Below are 24,460 nucleotides of genomic sequence, written 5' to 3'. Positions count from 1 at the left end.
TAAAGAAATAGAGTGTCCCAGGTTAAGGCAAGATAAGTACAGGTTGAAAGACATTTTATCCTGCCAGAAAGCAAGGAAGCACTCAGCGATCAACCAGGTCAGATCAAAATGGACACAGCAGCCACCTCAAGAGACTCTCACTGGCCAAATGTGAGACAACTGATCATCAAAAAGAATAACACCTAAAGTGAGCAGAAGGAAAAAAGAAGAATTACAGTCAAAATCAATGAAATTAGAAACAGGAAAATAGAAAAAAAAAAAAAGCCGGCTCATTGAAAATATAAATAAAACTGTTATACCTCTAGCCAGACTAATCAAGAAGTTCGAGGCCACCCTGGCCAACATGGTGAAATCCCCATTTCTACTAAAAAATACAAAAATTAGCTAGGCATGGCGGCATGTGCCTGTAATTCCAGCTACTTGGAAGGCAGAGGCAGGAAAATCGCTTGAACCCAGGAGGTTGAGGTTGCAGTGAGCCAAGATCTCACCACTGCATTCCAGCCTGGGTGACAGTGAGACTGTCTCAAAAAAAAAAAAAAAAAAAAAAAAAAAAAAACAGAAAAAAAAGAGAAGACACAAATTACTAATGTAACAAATGGAAGAGGGGTCATCATTACTTATCCCAAGTACATTAAAAATACAACAAAGGAATACTATGAACAACTCTGTACACCAAAAATTTAGTAAGATGAAATGAGCCAATATTCTGTGAAAGAAACAATCTACCAAAGTTCTCACAAAGAGAAACAGATAACCTGAACAAATCTGTAACTATTAAAGAAACTGAATCAATAATCTGAATAGATCTGTATCTATTAAAAAATTGAATCAATAGTTATTAACCTTTTAAAACAGAAAACACCAGGCCCGAACAGTTTTACTGGTGAATTCTTCCAAATATTTAAGGAAAAAAGTGATACCAATTCTCTACAATCTCTTGCAGAAAATAAAAACAGAAGGAACATTTCCTGACTTATTCTAAAAGAGCGGCATTATTCTAATAATAATAATAATAAAAAGATTGTAAGAAAAGAAAGCTACAGACCAGCATCTTTCATGAACACAGTTAACAAAAATCCTCAACAAAGTATTAGTAAATTGAATCCAATAATGTAGAAAAGGAATTATTCACCATAACCAGGAGAGATTTATCCCAGGTATGCAAGTCTGGTTCTAAAATCTACTAATGTAACCCTAATCCACCACATCAATAGGCTAATGAAGATAAATCAAATGGTCATATCAATGGATACAGACAAAGCATCTGACAAAATCTAACACCACTCATGATGAAAACAGTCAGAAAACCAAGAATGGAGAAGAATTTCCTCAATTTGATTTTTTTAAAAAATCTACTCTACTCCCCCCAAAAAACCCTCTACAGTGAACATAGTACTTAATGGTGAAAAACTAGATACTTTCCCCGCAAGAACAAGAATAAGGCAAAAATGTCTCCTCCCATTACTCCTATTCAACATCATACCTAAAGTCCTAAATACTGCAATAAGACAATAAAAGGGAAGAAAAGGCATACAGATGGAGGGGGGAGAAGAAATAAAACTGTTTTTGTTTGCAGATGACATGATTGTCTACTTAGAAATTTCTGAAGAATTGAACAACAAAAAAACAAACAAACAAAAAACCCTCCTAGTTGATACAGCTGTTTCCATTGGGTGTGAGTTAACAATTCTGATACTGCTATAAGACCTATATTGGAATTGAACAACTAAGTAAATACATGATGTGTGCTGGGAGGCAGGTTTCCCGCTACTGGAGGAAATTTACTGGTCAGTAAGGGGAGGACCAGGAATGATCCATATGGTAATAGATTAGAGTTGAAGACATTAAGAATTCATGTTTACCTTATATAGATACAGATGGTTACAAATACTTATGCACATATAAATATTGATATATAATATTAAATACTTATATGTGTCTCTCTAGACATGTAGATATACAGATATTTCTAATATACGAATATATTTCTTTGCTCTGTCTGCTGAGAGTACCTAAAATACAACATCCCCGTAGCAACAAGCGCACCTAGATCTTCGTTTCTAGTACCATTTTCTAATTAAAGGAAACAGTGCTCCTTAGAGAAATGGCTGATCCCAGGACTAGGGTAGAAAACATACAAGATGAGCTGGGAGCACACTGCAGTGCCAGAAAGGAAGTGCTCAAAAAACACCCACACTGATGGAAGTATGTCAAAGGCACAGGAGCTAACTAAAGGGGCTCCCAATGGCCAAATTTGAAACAATGTGAGTAGCAAAATGAAGTATTAATAGTATTGGACTATAACCCAAAGTATAAAATTAGCAACCATGAGTCCATACTGATATAAATGACTGAATAAATTACTAAATGGGAGAAAATAAAAATCTTCTGCACAGAAGGATTCCAAATATTAATAATTTATGTAGATACTCTGCCATCAAAAAGCAGGACATAACTGCCTAAAGTGTGGGCTGTGCATGGTCACCTTTCCCCAATAGTACATTATGAAAAGGAGGAAAAAAGAGTAACTTTACAATGGAAAAATAAGACAAACATTACCTCAGCCAGGTGATCAGTCAAAATCAAGTCATAAATTATGTTAACAGTACATACCCTTGACAGGATGTGATGAAATGATGCTTTACCTCTGTGCTTTTCCTTCTAGAAACCCATAAGGCCAGTCTAAAAATTGGAAAAACATCAAATTCCAATAAAACGGTATCCTACAAAATATTTGAGCAGTCAAGGTCATCAAAAAAAGGAATATCTGAGAAACTCACAGCTAAGAAATCCTAAGGAGGTATGACAATGAAATGTAATGTGCTATTCCAGACAGGATCTTGTAAAAACAAAACAAAACAAAACAAAAACACTAGCTAAAAACTAAGAAAAGCTGAATAAGCTATGGATTTTAATTAATAATGTACCAATAATTTTCACTAATCGTAATAAATGTGCCATGCAAACATACGATTTTAATTATATGTCTCCTACATATATGAGAAATTGGGTCTGGGGTATATGGAAACTGTAGTATATACTCAATTTTTCTGTAAAACTAAAACTTCTACAAATGAAGACTATTTTAAAAAGAATGACTGAAATGATCATAAAACTTCTGGAAAAAAAAACAAAAATCCCTGTGATACAGAGACTGAAAGTATTGTTCCACTTTTTGAAGATGACTACTCCAAATTGGTTAAATTTTCAAAATTGGTATGTTAAAAAGAGTTGGTATGTTAAAGAGAAATAAACATTTATCTCATCTTGTTAGGAAGAACTGTAGTTCAATCCCAGTTGACAAGAGGGAAAGGTCTTTTTAACAGAGGAAAGCTGGTTAATATTAATTGATCAAGAAGGATGATAGGCGGGAGGCCAAGGTGGGCAGATCACTTGAGGTCAGGAGTTCGAGACCAGCCTGGCCAGTATGGTGAAACCCCGTCTCTACTAAAAATATGAAAATTAGCCAGGCATGGTGGCGCATGCCTGTAGTCCCAGCTACTCAGGAGGCAGAGGTGACAGAATTGCTTGAACCCAGGAGGTGGAGGTCACACTCCAGCCTGGGTGACAGAGCAAGACTCCATCTCAAAAAATAAAAAATAAAAATAAAGGATGATAGGGTTAGAAAAACAAAAAAACACCATTTGCAAGCCCAAATGAAATAACTATTCAAAGCTCACCAAGAGACACTCAACACATAGGTAAAAGGCTGCTGGAAAACAGGATATTCAAAGGGAACCAAAATGTCATCTCACTGATCTGCTGATTGTCAAGGGGAAATCCATTGTTATAATGGATAGATCTGGTGAATACCACCTTAACACCAAATGATCACACTTTAGGCAAACCACCTGATGCCTGTGTTATGAGTCAATATAATGTACACAGGAGTAACTAAGCCAAAAAAAAAAAAAAAACTAAATATAATCCAGCCTTTAGGCTCAATCTTCCACTTTAGGAAACACAGTGGGAATTGAAATAAAAGTTAATTGCTACAAGAGAACAATCAAATCCAAAATATGGGAAACATTTTATATGACAAATGGCCTGGTCTCTTCAAGAAGCCAATATCATGAGTGTAAAAAAAAAAAAAGAAAAGAAAACAGGACAACTGTTGTATATTAAAAGTGACCAAAGCAACAACAATCAAACGTAGTTCATAAACTGATTGAATATTGGTTTGAAAAAACCAGTTACAAGTTGACCTTTTTGGAGGAGAGGGGCAGAACAAGATGGAAGAATAGGACTCTCCAGTGATTGTCCCCTAACTGAGACACCAATCTGAACACTATCCATGCACGAAAACACCTTCACAAGAGCTATGGAAACTAGGTGAGAAATCACAGTACCTGGTTGCAGCACAAACTGACCTTTTGGGGGAATAATCAGCAAAACTTGAATGTGAACTAGATATTAAGGGCTTAAGTATGACATGTGTAAGAGAATGTGTTTACTTTTAGGAGAGACATAAACGAATATGACAAAAAAGCTAACAACTACAATATCCAAATGAAGTATACAAGTGTTTACTGTAATATTCTTTCACTGTGTATGTCTGAACATTCTTCAGTTGGGAGTGATGTGGGAGAATGAAGTCACTTTAAAAAGTGGGTGAGGACAGTGACCAAAATGTTCAGCTGTAAGGAACCAAAAAACAGTAATAGCCAATTCTATTGACAGGTGTAACAAAGAAACACACTGATCTTAAACCAGGTTCCTATGACACATATACTGGAAGATGGAGCCAAAAAAGAGAGGGCATCATTTTACTAAACAATTCCTATCCTCAAAAAGTTTAAAATATCAACCAAAACTCTGCTGATAAAACCTTCTGAAATACACCCAGTATCTATCATTTTCTCAAGAGAAGGGGATATTAAAGATATACCATTTTTCCTCAACTATAACCATTAAGATGGATGGAAAACTTTGTAATTTTGAAATTTAAGAAGTATGGGAATAGCTTAGAGAATCAAAAACAAAAACTCTTTAAGACCTTACATTTCTTTTCTTTTCTTTTTTTTTTTTTTTTGAGACGGAGTCTCGCTCTGTCACCCAGGCTGGAGTGCAGTGGCGCAATCTCGGCTCACTGCAAGCTCCACCTCCCGGGTTCACGCCATTCTCCTGCCTCAGCCTCTCCGAGTAGCTGGGACTACAGGCGCCCGCCACCGCGCCCGGCTAATTTTTTTGTATTTTTAGTAGAGACGGGGTTTCACCATGGTCTCGATCTCCTGACCTCGTGATCCGCCCACCTCGGCCTCCCAAAGTGCTGGGATTACAAGCGTGAGCCACCGCGCCCGGCCTTATTTTCATACATAAATGAAGATGGCATGCTAAATCAAAATCAGTATCATTTTGTATCTCTCATATTAATAATGGTTCTATGAAATTAAATTCCTTCTGCAATCCCTTACATACTACTCGCTGCGCAGACTTATACTGCTATAAGACACAACCATAAGTCCAGCCCCAAAGTTGACTCCTTCAATTAATGACTCAGTATCCTAGGGTTTCTCTGCGAAATTTAAAAATTTTATTCAACACAACTAAGTAGATACTTCTCAAAGCCACCCCCATAATACCTAGATTCTACAGCCTTTTAATTATGACAATATCATTAAAACAAATATGTCAGCTCCTTTGAAACATGACTGCCCTTTTACACTAACAGACATGAAAATGTTACCCTATACCTTTATCTTTCCCAAACTTTGCAAAAATATCTAGTTTTCTCTGCCATTTTCCCTCCCATTTCTATTCCTAAGGCTATTTCCTCCTTTTCTAATCATTCCTATAATCTGTAGAAACTGGTACCCAAAATCTTACCCTCAGGAAAAACTGAAACCACATATACTACAATTTCAAACAGAGAATCTTATGACATAAACCTTGATCAACCTAACAAATCACTTTCCTCAAAATGGTGAACTAGATAATTCAAACCAATTATCTTACTGGGAGCAACTAGAAAAACTGGACACCTGCCCAAGTCCCCAGAAAAAATGTTTTAAAAATCAAAACCAAAAAACCTGTTTGAGGGCATCAGAGTGCCAAGGTAGTGAAAACGCATGAAGACCAAGATCTGGGAGAGTAAGGAAAAGCTCATAAGGGAGTCTGGCATCCAGGGCCATTTTTCCCCCGAAGGGATCTGCCAATTCCAAAGAGGTGGCTGAGAAGCTGAGCTTGAACTTGCAATAGATTTACATGACTAGAGAGGATTAAATATTGGAGTTAAGGGCCCAAGAAAGTGTGGGGGTGGGGGCATGCGGGGCTGATAACACCCCTGGCTTTATGCTAGGACTCCAAGGGGTCATATCCTAGAAGTAAATAAAACATAAAATAGACCAGCCTTCGTAGACTCCGGAACCCAGTTTTGAAACATCATAGTCTCAGACTGGATTAAGATGATTCGGGATTGCTAGTGCCACTAGCTTGCTTCCTGCCAAAAGTCAACAAAAATCCTCTCTAGAAGGAGACAGCATCATTCCCAAACCTTAAATTATCTATATAATTTTTCTTATATAATGTCTTAAGTTATCCGACAAAGACATGCTTAATATATTCAAAGAAGTTTTTTATTTTTTTGAGAATCATGAAAGACTGGCACAGTACAAAACCCTGCTAACTTCAAACTTTCAAATACTTCACTCCATAATCCTTACATTCACCTCTGATGAACTCTTTAGGAATTCCCATAGCTGTTCTATGCCCTCCTTACTGCCCTTCAGTCCACATGCACTTCAAAACTTTACTAAAGTAAGAAAAACCAGTCATCCAATCTAAAAGGAATTCATACACTCACAGACAGACCCTCTAACCTGTCTTCTCTGTATATTACCTGAGAGGGAACATACTCCACTAAGTTGCCACAAGAAAGTGAACTCCAATGGGGAGACACCATAGGTTTTCCAACATTTTCCAACATAACCCATTACACACACACCTCTGTGTGTATCTATATATAAGTATACTCACACATCTATGTGAAACACAACTTTCAAAAAATTCTAAACTACAGTAATCAACACACTGTGGGAACCTAAGAATAGACACATAGATCAATGGAATAGAATTCAGAGTCCAGAAATAAATATGCCTTTTTTTCAAGAATGCCCAAGACAATTTGGTAAGAAAGAATAGTATTTTCAACAAATGGAGCTAGGACAACTGCACGTCTATATGCAAAAGAATCACCTCATACCCTTCCTTATACCATACACCATAAAATCAACTCAAAATGGATCACGGACCTAAATTTAAGAGCTGAAACTACAAAACTCAGAAGAAAATGTAGAAGTTGTCTTCCTGACCTTGAGTTAAGCACTGGCTTCTTATAAAAGATTTCAAAAGCACAAGGGAAAAACAAATACATTGGATTTCTTCATTGAAATTGAAACTTTTTGTGCTACAAATGATGCCATCAAGAAAGTAAAAAGACTACCTCCAAAACAGGAGAAAATATTTATAAACCATACATCTGTTAAGCAACTCGTATCTATAATATATAAAGAACTCTTTGGCCAGGCGAGGAAGCTCATGTTTGTAATCCCAGCACTTTTGGAGGCCAAGGTGGGAGGATCACTTGAGCTCAGGAGTTACAGCACCTGGGCAGCATAGTGAGACCCCATCTCTACAAAAAATTATAAAAATTAGCAGGGCACACCTGTGGTCGTAGCTACTTGTGAGGCTGGGGAGGGAGGATCATTTGAGTGCAAGAGTTTGAGGCTGCAGTGAGCCCAGGTTGCATCACTGCACTCCAGGATGGGTGACAGAGCAAGACCCCCATCTCTTAAAAAAAACAAAAAAAAAAACTCTTACAACGTAATAATAAAAAGACAAATAACTCAATTTTTAAAATAGGCAAAGAATCTGAAATATTTCTCCAGAAGATATAAAAGTGGTCAAGAAGCACATGAAACGATGTTCAATATCATTAGCTATCAGGGAAATGCAATTTAAAATCACAATGGGATACCACTTCACACTCATCAGGATGGCTATTTTCAAGACAGACAATAACAAGTTTTAATAGGATGCAGAGAATTTGGAATCTTCACACCTTGCTGGTGGAAATGTAAAATGGTGCAGCCACTTTGAAAAACAGTTTGGCAGTTCTTCAAAATAGTAAGCATAGAGTTACCCATATGACCCAGCAATTCCACTCTTGGATATATATCCAAGAGAAATGAAAACATACAACACAAAAAAACTTGTGTACGAATGTTCATATTCATAACTTGTGTACTATATTACTTACTATAGCCAAAAAGTGGAAACAATCCGAATGCCTATCAAATGAAGTGTAGATAAATAAAATGTGGCATATAGTACGACCAAATAATATTTGACCATAAAAAGAAATGAAGGTCAGGCACTGTGGTTCATGCCTCTAATCTCAGCAGCACTTTGGGAGCTCAAGGTGGGAGGATCACTTGAGCCCAGGAGTTCAAGACCAGCCTGGGAAACATAGGGAGAGCCTGCCTCTACAAAAAATTTAAAATTAGCCAGGTGTGGTGGCACATGCCTGTGGTCCCAGCTACTCAAGAGGCTGAGGTGGGAGGATTGCTTGAGCCCAGGAGTTTGAGGCTGTAGTGAGCCACGATCATGGCACTGCACTCCAGCCTGGGTAACAGGGTGACAGAGCAAGACCTGATCTAATTTAAAAAAAAAAAAAAAAAAAAAAAAAAAAGGCCGAACAGTGGCTCACGCCTGTAATCCTAGCACTTTGGGAAGCTGAGGTGGGGGATCACCTGAGGTCAGGAGTTCGACACCAGCCTGATCAACATGGAGAAACCCTATCTCTACCAAAAATACAAAATAAGCTGGCTGTGATGGCATGTGCCTGTAATCCCAACTACTAGGGAGGCTGAGGTAAGCGAATCACTTGAACCAGGAAGGCAGAGGTTGCAGTGAGTCAAGATCGCGCCATTACACTCCAGCCTGGGCAAAAAGGGTGAAACTCTGTCTCAAAAAAAAAAAGAAAAGAAAAAAAACAAAAACAAATGAAGTACTGATACATGACACATGAAGCTTAAAAACATCATGCTAAGTGAAATAAGCCAGTCACAAATGATCGCACAGTGTATGATTCCACTTACATGAGATACCCAGAATGAGCTGGGTGCAGTGGCTCACACCTGTAATCCCAGCACTTTTGGAGGCTGAAGCGGGCAGATCACTTGAGGTAAGGAGTTCAAGACCAGCCTGGCCAACATCGTGAAACCCTGTTTCTACTAAAAATACAAAAAAATTAGCCAGGCCTAGTGGCAGGCACATGTAATCGCAGGTACTCGGGAGGCTGAGGCAGGAGAACTGCTTGAACCCAGGAGGCAGAGGCTGTAGAGAGCCAGGATCATGCCACTGCACTCCAGCCTGGGTGACAGAGCAAGACGTCATCTCAAAAAATTAAAAAAGATAGCCAGAATGAGCAAAACTATAGAGAAGAAAGTGGGTAAGTGGCTGTTTAGGGCCAGGGAGAGTAGGGTGTGTGTGTGAAGAAACGGGGAATGACCGCTAGTGAGTATGAGGTTACTTTCTGGGGTGACAAACATGTTCTAAAGTTAGGTTGTGATGATGGCTCCATTATTCCAGGAACATACTAAAACAGCTTTGAGCTGTATATTTCAAATAGATAACTATAATGGTATGTGAATTATATCTCAATAAAACCGTTAAAAAATTCTTAGTCCCTTATTACACATGACACACTATGGTATTTTCTATTTCATTTCTTTTAAAAACAAAACAGAAATTGTGATCTCCTAAAATTCTACACCCTACTAATGGGTCATGAGTAACAATTTGAAAGCACTGCCACAGAGTCCTACAACACTAAAACTGATAACCACCATCTCCTGTATCAGGACTAATCCTCTCATACCTCACATCCCTGCTTATGGTCACCAGAAAAAATCTAGCTCTCCCTGGTTATCTATCATTCCCTGAATTCTCACTGCCATACTGCTATGTACGTCCTCCATTTGACTCAATTCTTCATCCTCCTAATTCCTTTACTTGGCCTTCTGAAATTCCCAATTTGTGACAAGCAAACAGCCTGTTACACTACCTTTAACCTTTCTTGTCATCGTCTGTCCTCCCTCCAATTCTTCCTTATTCATCGAGGACATTACAACTGGTTTACAGTTATGTACCCTTACTCCCCTCACTAGTTGCTGATTTCACCATGCATGCAGACTGACCCTTTTTTAATACCTCAGACTCTTTAACTCATTGGCCTCCTCACGTTCAGGACCTGTCTCTGAATTCCACCTCAGCAGCCCACACCCAAGGTCATCCTGAGCATTATTAATGTCAATAATTATCATACTTGTGAAATCTCTCTTTCAGGTATTCCACTCTGACCATGGCATTCAATCTTTCAAGTTAACTTACTCAAACCCTGTGGCCAGTTACACATTCAACCACCACCCCACAATAAGCATTCTAGTTAAAAGGTCCTTATTTCCCTTGTCCCCCTTTCCTTCTTTTGTACTGGTCTGGTGTGATGGTTAGTTTTAAGTGTCAGTTTGGCTAGGCTGTAGTACCCAGTTATTCAAACACTAATGTAGTTGCTGTGAAGGTATTTTGTAGATGTGACTAATATCTACAAACAGTCAAGTTTAAGTACAGGAGCTTACTTATCCTTGATACCGTGGGTAGGCCTCATCCAATCACTTGATAAGGCTTTAATAGTAAAGACAAGTTTCCCTGAGAAAAACAAAATTCTGCCTCAAGGCTGCAGTATTAACTCCTGACCAAGAATTTCCTGCCTGCCCTACAGATTTCAGACTTGCCAGCCCTCACAAAAACAAATGCCTTAAAATCTCAGTCTATCTATCTATAACTCCGATTTGCTGTTTCTCTGGAGAACTCTAATACACCTGGCAAAATCTCACCCTGGGTAAATCCAACTACCTGCCTTAATCTGTGCCTGTAACTAATCAGCTAAATAATGCTGGGGGGAGGGGGTCACAAAACCAGGCTGACTGATACCACTTTAAATTCAAGATTTTAAACCTTAAATGAACATTCAATACTTCTTGGCAAACTGCTTCAAACTCCCCAAACTTCCATCCCTTTCTGCCCGTCTGAATCTCATGCTTCATTGAGCAAACAGAAACCACAAGATGAAAGCCAGGAGAATAGGCCATCACCTTCCAACTTCCAAACTTCCTTGCAAGGGCACACAACTTTTCTGCATTTCCTCCTGTTAGATAGAAAAGATCTCTCCTCTACTGAGGGCCAAACTCTCTACCTGTACTCTGCATCCCCTTTCCTACATACATCAATGCCATTTTCACTCATTTTCTGAGCCTCACAATTTCCTTTATCCACCAACCCATTTCTTTGTTCACTTCACAGCTAATCTTAAAAGAGTGGTCTGAACCCACTGTGTCAGCACTTGCTCATTTCTCACTCTTTTTCAAAGCGTTTCATTCAGGGGCTGGGTGTGGTGGCTCACGCTTATAATCCCAGCACTTTGGGAGGCTGAGGTGGTAAGATCACATGAGGCCAGGAGTTTGAGACCAGCCTGGGCAACACGGTGAGACCCTATCTTTACAAAAAACTTAAAAATTAGCCAGCCAAGTCCCAGCTACTCGGGAGGCTGGAGGCTGAGACACGAAGATTCACTTGAACCCAGGAGTTTAAGGCTGCAGTAAGCTATGATCACACCACTGCACTCCAGCCTGGGCAACAGAGGGAGACCCTGTCTTCAAAAAGAAAAATCATTCACTGTTTTTTAACCATCTTCAACTTGGCTTCTTTCTTCCCACTTTAATAAAACCGTCCAACAAGATCACCAACAACTTCCCATATAATCTCTCTATGCCTGTTTTCTCATGTATAAAATGGGCGTAACAGTGCCCACCTTGTAGGGTTGCTGCGTGATGTTTAAACAATTTAACATACATAAAGCACAAGAACAGTGTCTGGTATATGATAGGCACCAAATATGCATTAGCTCTTATACCATTAGGATAGTCTGGATTCTTGTTTTCCCAAGGTTCTAACTTTTTGTTTCTAGCTTACTTAACAACGTATGCGTCCTTCAGTAGAAAACTGCCTCAGCTTTTTGGTGGGAGCAGAGGAAGGGAAGAAGAGACAGAAAATAAACTATTTAATCCCCATTAAGTAATGAAATCTCTACTGAAGTTCAGCTAAGTATCTAACTACCATATGATTTTATAAGGATGAGTGACCTGCCCCAACCCAGTCGCCAAATCAAACTCACTCTTTGCACCCTCTCACTCCTGTGCTTTCCTGACTTGATTTTTGCATTTTTCCCAGCTTAAGACCCTCCTGTCTACATTCATTCACTTCATACTTCTACATATCTTGACCTCTACTTTGACTGCATGCTCTCTGACACCAGACTAAATTATATTTCTGGGAGCTGCCTCTGAGTGCTAAGCACATAGAATAGTCACGCCTTGCTTAAGGATGGGGATACCTTCTGAGAAATGCATCATTAGGCAATTTTGTCACTCTGCAAACATCATGGAATCTGCTTACACCAACCTAGATAGTACAACATACCTAGGCTATAATATGGTGTAGCCTATTGACCCTAGGCTACGAACCTGTACAGCATGTTACTGTACTGAATACTGCAGGCAACTGTAACACAATGGGAAGTATTTGTGTATCTAAACATAGAAAAAATAGAGTAAAAATATGGTATAATTTTATGGGACCACTGTCACATATGTGGTCTGTCACTGACCAAAACCTCACCATGTGGTGCATGACTGTATCATCAAATAAGAGACAAGGCAGTTAACTGCTAATCCTACATTCACTATCAAGTGATCCCCAACTTGTCCATTTAACATTTTGAAAACCACAATTCAAGTTACATTAACTTTAGAGAGAAAACTTCACACTACTTTAAGTATTCCCATAATCCCTCCCTAATTTCATTATTATTCATAACCTTTAAATACTCAACAGATAGATATTTTGGCTCTTGTTTTACATATAATGGAGGAAAACTATAATCTTCTAAAATCACCACTATGAATGCAATAAGAAAAAATATAAGAGTATAAAAAGTTGGGGGAGGGAGGAGGTAAAAATCAAAGGAAACAAAAAAGCTGGCATGACATAAGAAAAATAAAAAATTCAACTACAAAACTATTCGAAATGATAAATATTCTACAGGGGGCTGATTATTTAATATATAAAATATTAACTAATATACAAAATAAAAAGCTTTCTTATATATAACCAGATAGAAGATAAAAGTGGAAAAAAAGATGCCATTTCCGGCAGAAAAAAAAAAATTTTAATATATAAAAGAGCAAAAAAAAATTTTAATGTTTAAAAACGCTATCAGGAACCCAAAATGAGACTTCAACAAATGAAAAGGTTGTTTTTCCTATTCTTGGATATAAAGGTACAACATCATAAAGCTGTCACTTATTCTATAAATACAAAGAAATCCTAACAGTAAACTAAATCCATGTAATAGAAGCCAATCATTGGGGAGCAAGGTAACTTGAAAACGATGTAAGAAAAGGTTCTGGGTGATGGAAGTGTTCTGCATTTTGATCTGGGATTGCACAAGTGTATACATAGGCAAACTTATTGGACTGTAATGCTTGTGCATCTAGCTGTACATAATTTTACAATAAAATAAGTGATTCCAACAGAAAGACTGGCAGAGGAGGGGTACAGACTAGACTAGATGGGTTGTTTCTAGAAGTTCATATAAAATAAACAAGATAGAAGCCAGAAAAAAACTTCTGAAAAGGAAGAGAAATAAAAGGGAATTAGAACTAGCAGAAAACACAGCATAAACTACAATAATAAAACAGGATGGCTTGGGTCCCAAACAGCCAGATGGGTCAATGGAAACAATGGTACCAAATACACGTGGAAATTTTGTAAATGGTAAAGGTGGCATTTTAAATCAGTCAAGACAAAGATGGATTATTTAATAAATGGTGTAGGGACAACTGGATGGATATCTGGTGAAGAAAATAAAGTTGGAATCATACAAAGTAGCCTGCCATAGAATGGAAAACAGCAAATTGGGGAAAAACATTTCCAAAAAATAGCATGGAGCCAATTTGTAAAATTAATCCTACAAATCTAGGAAAATGAGCAACAAAGCAATAGAAAAATATGCAAAGACAAGGACAGTTCAAAGAAAGAAAATACAGCCCTTTAAAGATGAAACATGTTTAAGGGTAATAAGAAGCAGGCATCGTTACACAGTGCTGGTGGAATGGAAGCTGGACAACCTCTACAGGCTACACTTCAGCAATACATAAAATTACAAATGCACATACGCTGGCCTAGGAACTCTACCTCCGGAAATTTATCCTATGCATTTAAGTGCAACATGACATATGCACAAGGTAATCCACTGCACCATGGCTTTTGATAGCAAAAGTCTGAAAACTACCTAAATATGCATCAAAAAGGAGTTAAATGGTATACCAGTATAATGATGTTATGGACTGTCTGTGTCCCTCCAAATTCATATGTTGAAGCCAGCCCTACCCTCTAACTTGATAGTATTTGGAGGAGAGACCTTTAGGAGGTAACTAAGCCTCTCGTGACTGTATTAGGTCATGAGGGTGGAGCCCCCATGATAGGATGAGGAACAGACTAGAGCTCTTAGGGGTCATGTGAGGATACATCCAGAAGCCAGCCACCTATAAAGCCAGGAATAGGGCCCTCACCAGGGAACCAAATTGACTAAGTAGCCTAATCTTGAACTTCCCAACCTCCAGAACTGTGAGAAATAAATTTCTGTTGTTTAAACCACTCAAGCTATTGTATTTTGATAATAGCAGCCCAAACAGAGTAAGACAAATAGAATACCACAAAGATGTTAAAAAAGCATGCCATTTACATACTGATATGACTGATATAAAATAATCTCTCAGCTATATTAAAACAAAAAAGCAGGCCACGTGCGGTGGCTCACACCCGTAATCCCAGCATTTTGGCTAAGGCGGTTGGATGACCTGTAATCCCAGCTACTCAGGAGGCTGAGGCAGGAGAATCACTTGAACCTGGGAGGCAGAGATGGCAGTGAGCCGAGATTGTGCCACTGCACTCCAGCCTGGACAACAAGAGTGAGACTCCGTCTCAAAAAAACAAACCAACAAGCAAAAAAACAAAAAAGCAAAAGGTGATATATATTGCATGCAACAACTCAGATTAAATAAGAAGGGAGGGAGCAGAGCAGAGGCTATACAGTACTGTATATATGTATGACACCTATCCTTCATTGGCAAAGCCAAAATCCATAAAGCTGTGAAAAATACGTTTTTAAAATAAGTTTAGTACAAATGTATTTAGTGGCAAAACCTGACGAGACGTAGCATAAGATTTTATAATCTTTATTCACCCTACTTGTATTTGTTATGCTTTTATAAAAATATTAATGTCTTTGATTATTTCTGGGTTTTGTTGCTGTTGTTGTTGTTTGAGACAGAGTCTCACCTCTGCCACTGAGGCTGGAGTGTAGTGGCACGATCTCAGCTCACTGCAACCTCCGCCTCCTAGATTCAAGAGATTCTCCTGCCTCAGCCTCCCAAGTAGCTGGGATTACAGGCGTGCGCTACCACACCCAGCTAATTTTTGTATTTTTAGTATAGACGGGGTTTCACTATGTTGGCCAGGCTGGTTTCAAACTCCTGACCTCAGGTGATCCGCCCGCCTTGGCCTCCCAAAGTGCTGAGATTACAGGCATGAGCCACCGCGCCTGGCCTATGTCTGTATTTTTTACAGAAATGTTAATGTGTTTAATTACGAGGCTACAACCTCTTACTAGGGATTTTGGATAATATGGTAGATGCGCTATTATCTTTCCACAATTGCAAAAAAAGCCTTCATTCTAAAATACATCTGGACCAAGGATTTTGAACAAAGGATTATATACTTAACACATATATAAACTATCTTTGGAAGTATTCACAGGAATTTTAACAGTTTCCAGGCAGAAGAACTAGGTGGCTACAGAGAGTAGAAAAGGAGATTCTTTATCTTATTAAATCTTTGGAATTTTGAGTCAAAGTGAATTCATTACTACTTAGTCAAAATATAAAATGTAAACAAATTAAAACATTAAGACTTTTAAATTCTCAATAGTAACAGCCAAAGCTAGATGCTTTGGTTTTTGTTTGACTGAAAAGTGACCCTTTCTCAAGTCACAGAGAAATCCATACAGCAGTAGCTTTTCTTTATCTTACCTTTGGTTGACCCAATGGCATCTGAAAGTCAGCCATCCTTTCTGGAACAAGTCAGAAAATGGTGATTTTTCTACCCAATTAATGACTTTTAGGAAATAATATCTTATGGTTTTGATGTTTCCTGCCGAGCAAATCAAGTGCTTGTGTGTGGTTGTTTTTCGTTTCTAGTTTCCCCAGAAATATGGTGGGTGGTGGGCTTGAGTCTCTCAGCACCAAGAGGCAGTACTGGAGGCCTATACTTCTGAATACTGGAGAGAGACTTTAAAAAGTGTTTCTAGTACAGATCTAGCCTTACATCATAAGAGCTTCAATACAGAGGAGATTGAGAACTCTGGTTAGTACCTGAGTAGCATCTTTTCTACTGTCAGCTTTTCATATTTTTCATATACTTATTTTGATACCCTGTTGTATTCCAAAATGAATTCATAAGGTTTGCCTTTTCTTATGATTTGGATTTTGACTAATGTGCACCACACTCTCAACTTAAACCAGGAATCAGAAAAGAAGATATCTTGCTTTCTGAGGTTTATCGAGTGAGTACAAAGGCATGGCAAGAGATGTAAGGTTTGGAAGGCCCCAAATGCCCCAATGACAAAAGAAATTCCTAATGAAATGACTAACAATATTTGCTTCCTTGTGTTAGGACATAAATGTGCTTACGTTAATCCTTATCTTCTATCAAATTATACTCGGCTCACTGAGGGTAGAAACTGACTTCTATTTCCTTTGGCTCCCACATCATTGAATACCTGGATTGGTATAATGCAATGATCAGTAAATACTGCCGAAGTAAAAACCAGTGTCATCTCATAGTAGATGCTCTTGAGGAGGAACAAGAAATTTAATCTACCATTATAACCATAGAAACGCTAAACAGAAGACTTAGAAAACCACAGAAAATACAGTAAAGATAATATTTCTAAGTGGCACTAATAAATAATCTTCCTCATTTTTTAAGAAGCCTCCAGGCCTCAATGAATTGTTGTGGTTACCAGGTCTCTGACAAATTTGCAATCTTCACAGAATCAAAGATCCCAATAACACTAAATTTAAAAGATGTGACAGCATTCCATTTTCTTCAAATGTGTCACATGATAAAGCTATTCGTAGCTCCTGAATTCTCATTCCTTTAAATGTCTATAACAAACCTAGGAAAGCTTAGGCAATTTTCTCCTGTGGCAAAAGGCAAAAAATCGTGAAAGTGGCAAATATGTTCCCTTCAATATTTGCTTTTGGAACATTTCCAAATTTTAAGATAGAGAGGATTACTGGTCCAAATGTTAATATAAATCATCTCAGTCAATTCAGATTACACGAGATGATCGAATTTTAAATAAACCCCCCAGAGATGCAGAGTGAAACAAATGGCATATTCCAGAGAATTAGAATGGACACTGTGCATTAAACTAGTCTGACGTTTACTTGGCATTTTATGTTTGTTCAAAGTTAAAAATAAGTGATAACAATAGCAAAAACTACCTGAATACTTATATCTAGCATTGCAGGCACCATACCAGTGCCAGGCACTTTATATGCAGTACCTTATTTAAACTTCACAGCCCTATGAGGTTATGTGCTATTATTACTTTCATTTGACAGACAATAAAACAGGCCCAAATATGGTACATAACCTGAACTAGCCTATACCACAGTTACTTAGATTGGAGCATGGTTAGAACTCAGGGCTGACCTTAAAACCCACGCTAGCAATCACTGCAAGGTTTGAGTTCCTTAACTTTCTAAAGAATGGCAGATTTTAACTAAATCTGAAATATAATAAAGGGTAACAGGAAACACAGGTATCTCTTGTATTTGTGATATAACCCACCTCCAAGAAAAAGAATGGAAGCTACTAAGTTTTCCAAAAAGGTGTCTCCTGTCTCTCTCCACACACATATATACACACACATACACACACACACACACACACACACACACACACAAATTTTAAAAACTGGATTTCAGTGAAATTTGGCCTGTACAGCGATGTGAAGTGGGCTTTTGTTTGGCGGGAACCCTTTCATATACCTTTTAAAAGAGCATAAATTAACTGTTTACTAATGCCTTCAGTCTCATCCTTGATTATAAGCTTCCTGAGTATAATGAACTCTTCATTTTATGTCTTCCACAAAGTCTCTGAGAGCACAGGGTCTCATGAGAAGGCATGATGCTGTGGAATAAAAACCTACCTTTCCAAGAATCCCTAGCTTATGGTGAAGCCTTCCATTTGTTTTCTAAGTCTGGATATTAAAGAAAAAATTCAACTCAACAATTTTTTTGGCTTCTGGAAATTACAAAATTACAAAATCCTAACTTTAACTACTGTTCTTAACTTAGGCTTCTGATTATCACCCAAGAAGGGCTCTTTTTGTCCTAGTATGTTTTCTCAAGAACCACCTATCTGAGGAAGAAGCCTTCTATAAAAAAAAGTTCTGACAGCCTCAGTTTATAGTTTTAAAGCCAAAAACATTAAGGCACTTGCCTAAAGTTCCAGAACTGGATGACAAAGTCCAGATGGCAGAACTGAGAAATGAACGTAGGTCTGATTCCTGGATTGCTCTAGCTCCACCTATTGACCTGAATGACAGGATAACTCATTTCAATACTCCTGTTACCTTTCAGTCAACTCACTTCTGAAATCAAAGTTCAACTTAACTTGCATTAAGAGTAAGAATGCAAGGCTTCTAAATGTTCAGGTAAAGAGTTCATGATTAAGACAATCAGCATCACAGTTCACTGACATAGGCAAATGATTCATATATAATGCTATGTGGTTATAATGACTTCCTTGGACTATGTGAATCAGAAAAGCTACTACCCATACCATTGACTTGACCAGAGACCTCTAGAGCACTGGAATCCTAATGTCAGACATTATTTTGTATTTCTACTCGTGCAACAAAGCATCTCAACCATGTAGATGACTCAAATATGTCAAAAGTCAACCCGCTGGCAAAGCAGACCAACAAGAAGCAGGCTCCTATTCAACAACCTCTTAGCACTAGGATAGTTGGGGACTAGTCATTTAACAACAAATTACTTCAAATTGTTTCACTGAACATCTCATCCTCACAAGGTCACTTTGATAATATCAGGCATGGAGCAAATAGTTAAGATCCTAACCACATTAATTTGTGTGCAATTTATTCTTGCACTAACTTCCTTTCCAAATGGCATTTCCCCCACGATCTAAAGGAGTATGAAGGATATAGTTTCCTGTTCTGCCAAGACAGGACACTTAAAAGGAGCCCTTTTCATACTTATTAAAGGAATATATTTACTAACAGAATCGATGCTATATCTCTTTAAAGCATAATTTGAAGTGAAATTCAGAGTGACTGCTAATGGATATGGTGTTTCTTCTTGGGGTGATGACAATGTTCTGGAATTGGTGATGGTGATCAATGCACAACATTGTGAATATACTAAAAACCACGGAAATATATACACTCTAACTGGTGAATTTTATGTCAATTAAATTGCAATAAAGCTATTTTTAAAAACCAACAATTTGGAAAACAAAATAACACAATTCTGGTTCTTTACACAGCCTGTGAGCTACTGCCAAAGGATTGTCAGTAACCCCTACTAGAATCTGACATACCTTAACTAGGTAAAGCAATAAAACTTTGGTATCTCGAAGATTTTCATCCCTCATCTTAAAAAAGTATCATTTTCTCATTTCTTCATTTCCACTTTACAGCAAATAATAAGAAACTCATTAATTAGTTCACTCATTTCATATTCTTTCAAATCCAAAACAAACGCTAAACTGTATTTAGTAAGTGGAAAAGAGCTTTAACTTCGATAAATCAATTATTTTGAGTTTTAGGCTCATATTTTGTACCAATTGTGTTAATACAAGTTAGAACTTAAAACCAAACATTTCAAGTAAACATTTCTAAAATATTAGAAATATTTCTAATAAAACATTGATGTGGTTTTGTCCTCAATTTTCCACAAGAGTCACCAAAAACCTTTCAAATAATATTCACAAAATTATAAATGCAATCATTTTAGATCCCTACTGAAATACCAGTTTATGTGTGCCTGTGTGTGGATTACGTACATGCACACACAGACACACATAAACTAGTACATACACAGAAACACACACTCCACAACCTACCTTATTAATCATATTAAAAAAAAACATTTAGACAAGATTTTATTTTAGGACAGTGAATGACCTACACGTGATTCAAAAGCCCATGTCATCATAACAGATAATGTACATGAACTGATCATTTAGCCATCTGAAGTGACAGTTGCATGAAGCTTCCAAAACTTTATGGAGAACATTACGGTTTTTTTTTAAGGCTTGATTTTAAATATTATCAATTATAAAGAGCTTTTCATCAATCCGACTTTTATTGAACACTTACTATATTCCAGGCTAGGTGGTGGAGAAACAGATGCAAGACAGGCCTGCCCTCAAGGAAGTCCCATTTTGATTGCTTGCTTTTGTCAGGCACAGCACTAAACATGTTCACTTAGAGCATCTGACCTCCTAGGTTTAACGTTAACCACAGCAGGGGAATCTGAGGTAACCATTACAAATGACTGTAAGGCTGCAAGACTGGAAAAAATAAAATTTAGAAATAAATAAAAGCTGTTGTATATTTAGACCAAATCTAATTCTACTTCCTAATATTACACTTGAACTTCCAGATATACTGCTTAAAAAATGACCCAGAATATAACCATACCTTCCTTAACAGACATCACTTATGTAATTGTCTCATTTAAAGGTCCATCTATTATACTTCAGTCAAAGCATCCTCTTCCATGAAAGGATACTTTTCTTTACCTTCAAACCAAACCTCTTCATCTGGGTACGGTACTAAACAGTTGCTGAATGAATGAATGAATGAAAAAACAGATGTTCTAATTGCCAAGGAGGTACTTGCTGGACGCTTATCTCAAAACACAATGGACTGACGGACCAGAATTCTACTGGAAGGATCGCTGAATTTCAGAGGTAAAAATAGTAATCACTGGACAATGCCATGTAGTCAACATGTTATTAAATTCGCAGTAAAGACCAGGCGGGGAACTTTCAGAAATGAAAACGGAAAGTGTTAATCAGGGTACTTTAAAATGGACTTAGTTCTACCATCTCTGAATCGGGAACACAAATGCGAGACAAAGAGATGGGAGGATGGGGTGAAAAAGTCAAAAGGTCACCACCGAGTGACCCTCAAGAGAAATGCGCGCTGACCACCGAATCTCGGGCCAAGCTGGATGGACACCTCCCACCCGAGCCACGGGCCTGGGCTCTGCCTTGCAGCCCAGAGCTGCAGGCCACCCCGGCCCTCTTCAGCGCTGCTGCCTGCGTTCGCCCAGAACGTTAGCACAAAGAAACCACCGAGAAGCAAAATACGGTCCCCATGGGCGCGGGGCAGGCTTGGGGACCCGCCGGCAGAAGCGCTCTCCCCGGCTCCCCGCCGCCCGGGAGGCATCCAGGGCGCGGCAGGCCGCAAAGACGCCTCCGTCCGACCCTTGCCGAAGTGTTTCAGAACTTGCCACCCACCCCCCCGCTCCATTTTCTTCTCCCGCCGCGGAGGCATGACCCGCGCGAAGAGGACGCGAGAGGACAGGCGGGCGGGGCTCGCGGCGGCAGGCGGGCTGGCGGGCAGCGGAGCGCGCCCAAGTCCCGCAGCCCCACGCCCCCTCGGCTGGCCCCCGCCTCCGCGCCGCTATTGTTCCCGCGCCGCCCCCGCCCGCCGCGCGCTCCCGCCCTCACTCCCAGGAGGGGGTTACGGCTGAGAAGGCGGCGGCGGCAGCGGCACAATAACATAAACACGACGGGGCCGCCTGCCGCCCCGGCCCTGCGGCGTCCGCCGCACTCACCCGGCAGCGCAGCGAACGGCGACAGGGAAGCCCGCCAGCGGGGACAGGGACCGTCCGGGCGGTCGCCGCGGCCGTTACCCAGCGCTGCTCGCGGCTCCGCGATCCAAGCCGCCTCGTCCGGCCTCGGCCCCTCCGCTGAGTAACAGGGACGCGGGCCGTCACCGCGCACGCCCGCGGACGTCATCGCGCAGGGCCCCGCCCCCGCTCCTCCCGAGCGGCCTGCGGGGCGGGGCAGCCCCGGGGCCCGGATTGCGGGGGCGGGGCCGCCGCCCGGGGGCGGGGCTACTCCAGGGGTTCCGAGAGGACTTGCGGAGGTCGCCTGGAGGCGGAGCCGCGGAGAGAGCCTCCGAGGGCGGTGGGTGAGGGGCGAGGCCTGGAGCGGGAGGGGCGGGCCCTGTGGCGGCACGTGGCGGCGCGTGGCCCCAGGGCACCGCATCTGGTTGGCAAGGGTAGCCAGGTCAGAGCTTAAGCCTTCGGGCCTCGTCGGCACAGGGTTTGAAGGGCAGGTGCGCTTAGGCCTAACCTGCGCAGCGAACAGGCACTCCCTCCGGGTACACACCTGAGTGATGAAGAGCTGGTTATCTTGACCGACAATACGTTCCATTCTGAGGACACCTGTCCGGGTCCCAGCAACCTGCAGAGAGCTAAGTGTTCTCTTCAGCTACCCGGGAAAAGCTGCCTCCGGTTTTTCCAAAATCCACCTCCTCCGAGATTCCTTGCAAATCCACCTCTTCCCAGATTCCTTGCATTACCTGGTTTACCTCTGAGGCCCCACAAAGCGTGTAAATGTTACAGAAGCGATAAATTGACAAGCCCTTTAAATATCCAACAATGGGTGGAAAGGCGTTTAAATTACCTACATCCATGCGGTAGAATACATTTTAGCAATTTAAATGCCATGCGTTCAAGGAATTCTTAACAACATAGGAAAATGTTCACAATATATCATTAAGAGAAAGAAGCAAGAAACAAGTCTTATATATAGCAGGGTCCCACTTAGATACTATATATACACATAGAAAAAAACCTAGAAAGAAATACAACAAATTATGTTAACAATGGTTCATCATTGGACTATGGAATAAAGGGTGACTTGGTTCTCTTTTATATTTTGGGTATTTTCTCATGCTTTCCGAGGGGAATAGTTATGTTCACAATCAGAAACAAGTAAGTTACTTTAATAATGAATATATAAATATTTGTTGAATAAATGAATGATTTCGGGTAGACTACTTTCCTATTACATGTGGGGCTGGCCTGTTTCTGGTGATTCTGAAAGCGAACATACAGATGATTATTCATTCATTCTCTTCCCATTTCCTCTCTCCCTCCCTCTCAACCTTCTTAATTTCCTTCCTTCAATCCTTTATATCTGCAATAATTATTTATTGCATGCCCATTCAGTGCCAGGCAATACAATAGAGTTTACAGATTTAATCACTGTACTATGACAGTGATAACAGTAAACGCAAAATTGTCACTGTTTTATAATACAAATTGTTAAGGATACATAATACTATGAAACCAATTAATACACTAGTTAATAAGGCCAGAAAAGATTTCCCTGAGGACCTGTCACTTGAGCTGGGAATAGGTTTGACTAGACAGAGAATATTTTAGAGGTAACTTTGCATGCAAAGGTCCTATGATGAGATTAAGCAGGATAAGATGGAGAAATTCAGGAAAGGCCAGCTCTGCTGGAGGAGCAAGGAAGAAGAAGCTATGAGATGAAGTCAGGAAGATTGGTAAAGGGACCAAACGTTGGACAGCCATATTGGCCATGTTGAAAATCTTTTTATCCTAAGTGCAACGGAAAGCCCCTGACATATTCAGCAAAGGGTATGGCATGGTCAGAATAGCTTCTTGAAAAGATTCCTTATTGGAAAGAAAGAGCCCAGGTGGATGTAGGAGTAGCCTAGACGGTAAGAGGTGGAAGCTTGATCTAGGGTGATGGTCATGGAAATAGTTGATGGACATGGAAAGATCTGTGAATTATTTAGGAGGTCCAAGGGGCAGAACTTGCACATTCTCCAAGTGATGGGTTATGTGGGGCAATGAAGGAGAGGGAGTCATCAAGGAAAACTCAGAGGTTTCTGGCTTGTGGCCAAGGATGGATGTTAGTGCTGGTTTACCAAGATGGGAATCTTGGAAAGGGACCAGACTGACATTAAAATATCATGAGAGCAGACTGTTTGGCTGTTTGAAGGCTTTTGAGATGCCCAAAACTGATGTTAAGTTGGTGGTTGGATATACAGAGCTGAGGTTCAGCTGGTTAAGAGACGAATCATTGACAGTGAGTGATTCCTTGAAGCCTTGGGATAGATGGGTCAGCCTAGGCCTGAAGAGAGGGCCTGCAACAAGGCTTGGGGAACTTCAGTGTTAAAGGGCCACAAAGGGAA

The 24,460-nt window shown here is 39.8% G+C and overlaps 1 protein-coding gene across 10 annotated transcripts in view; it reads right to left on the bottom strand.

Moving 5' to 3' along the window:
• MAPK8 (mitogen-activated protein kinase 8) overlaps positions 1–22,209 on the bottom strand; it is a 133,861-nt gene extending 111,652 nt beyond the window's left edge. For 5 of the 10 annotated variants that reach the window (XM_058436474.1, XM_032141941.2, XM_032141885.2 and 2 more), the window contains exons 1-2: positions 22,062–22,209; positions 20,594–20,787 (exon numbers count right to left, since the gene is read on the bottom strand). The gene's annotated coding sequence lies outside the window, so the exon portion shown is untranslated. The remainder of the gene's footprint in view (positions 1–20,593; positions 20,788–22,061) is intronic. The other 5 variants (XM_058436475.1, XM_032141931.2, XM_032141876.2 and 2 more) reach the window with 1 other exon arrangement.
• Between the last annotated feature and the right edge of the window lie 2,251 nt (positions 22,210–24,460).

The sequence above is a fragment of the Hylobates moloch genome, unplaced genomic scaffold (genome assembly GCF_009828535.3).
Source record: "Hylobates moloch isolate HMO894 unplaced genomic scaffold, HMol_V3 SCAFFOLD_3, whole genome shotgun sequence".
Taxonomy (NCBI): Eukaryota; Metazoa; Chordata; class Mammalia; order Primates; family Hylobatidae; genus Hylobates; species Hylobates moloch.
The sequence above is the reverse complement of the archived record's forward strand: the minus strand, read 5'-3'. Positions and strand labels throughout refer to the sequence as shown.